The sequence below is a fragment of the Corvus kubaryi genome, unplaced genomic scaffold (assembly GCF_017639235.1).
Source record: "Corvus kubaryi isolate FWS band 111438036 unplaced genomic scaffold, C.kubaryi_AGA036_p1.0 78, whole genome shotgun sequence".
NCBI lineage: Eukaryota > Metazoa > Chordata > Aves > Passeriformes > Corvidae > Corvus > Corvus kubaryi.
Genome location: NW_024582065.1, coordinates 6941083 through 6942770, shown reverse-complemented (window position 1 = coordinate 6942770; position 1688 = coordinate 6941083).

Below are 1688 nucleotides of genomic sequence, written 5' to 3'. Positions count from 1 at the left end.
TCAGCTCCGCCAGGCAAAAGGCCAAGGCAGAGGGAGGGATGGAGAGCTGAGCTCTCCCAGATGAGCATCCCTCAGCCCCATCCCTGCCCCCAGTGACTCCAGTGCACAGCCCGGTCCCACACCAGCCCTGCCACTGCTGCTGGTGTCAGCCTTAAAAGCCTTAAAAGCCCTGGATGGATGGCAGGAGGTCACTGGAGCTGCCTGGGAATGCTGCCACCATGGCATCTTTGGGGTTGTGTTCACTGGAGCTGTTCCTGGGCTCTGCCTGAGGAGCCGGACCTGCACCTCACCCCATCCACGCCTCTGTTCACCTTCCTGAAGGAGGATGCAGCATTTTCCCCTTTTCCTGAGGCTCCTGGGCTCGTTCCTGGAAGCACTGAAGGCATCAGATGGATGTCCCTCATCCCCCAGCCCTGGTGCTCGAGCATTACAGAAGCCTGGCTGCCTTACAAAAGCCCCATAGAACAGATTTTTGTCCTTCCTCATCCCTGATCTCCTCCAAGCAGATTCACCCACTTGTCCTCCTCTCTTGGCTTCATTTCCTCGTTGTAAAGAGAAGAAGCTGAGCTGCCAAGCACGGCAGGAAGGCAAAGTGATCCTCACCGGGGGCAGGAGGGGGTCCTCAGCTAACGAGTTCTGTCTCCCTCTATCAGCGATGAAACCCCAGGTTGCTGGCGTGTGCAAGTGCAGCTCCTGAGCTCTCCTGCACAGGAGGAATTTGCAGTGGAACAGCAGAACACGGGCAGGTCAGCTTGAAAACAGCTGAACTTTGCAGATAAGAGGTGAGAATTTATTTGAAGAGAGGAAAAAAATTATGTACATCTCTCTCCACCCCCCCCCCCCCTTCAGTTTCTCCCGAGTCGTGGCTCATAAATCCAGGCAAGGAGCAAGGATCCAGCTTTCCACTCACTGCTCGGGGTGTTTATTTTAAGACTTCAAGGAGATGCAGAAACGCCAGAGTTTCCTGACTCGGAAACTCGGACCATTCGGTAGCAGCAGTGGGGTGGGAGCCGTGGCTCCTGCCCCTTTCCTCGAAGGCAGAGCAGCCACTTTGTGCCCGTGTGGGAGCTCCTGGGGAAGGGAACGCCGGCTGGTGCCAGCACGGAGCAGCCCGTGCTGGAGGTGGGACTCGGGTGCTCCCGCACACCCCATGTCCCTCTCCCCGAGCAGAAAAGATGCCCCTGGAATACCCGGAGCGGGCTGTGAGCCCCAGGGCAGGGCTGGCTTGGGCTGGCTGGGCCCCGGCAGTAGCGTTCATCCCCCAGCGGGTGCTGCTGACCCCATCTCTGCAGAGCCGCACATCCAAACCCTCCCGGTGACTCCCCTTTCGCTGCCACTCGTGACCCTGGATGCAAAGCTGGGGATAAGCGGTGGCTTCCAGAGCCCCCGCAGCAGCCGTGCCTGACACGGGTGGCAGGGAGCGGGGAGCAGCCGCCTCCGTCGGCGGGAGCGAGGGCTGCCCGCCTGGAACAACAGCTGACTTACAGGTAAGCAGTTTAAACACAATTGATGCGCCAAATTAGGGGCTGAAGCAGGCAGCACCCCTCCGAGCGATAATCCATTGCCTCGCTAACAGAAATGGAAATTCAATTTGGGCAAGGGCGGGGCGGGGAGGGGAGGGGAGGGGAGGGGAGGGGAGGGGAGGGAGGGGGAGGGAAGGGAGGGGCGGGGAGGGGCAGGGGCGGGGG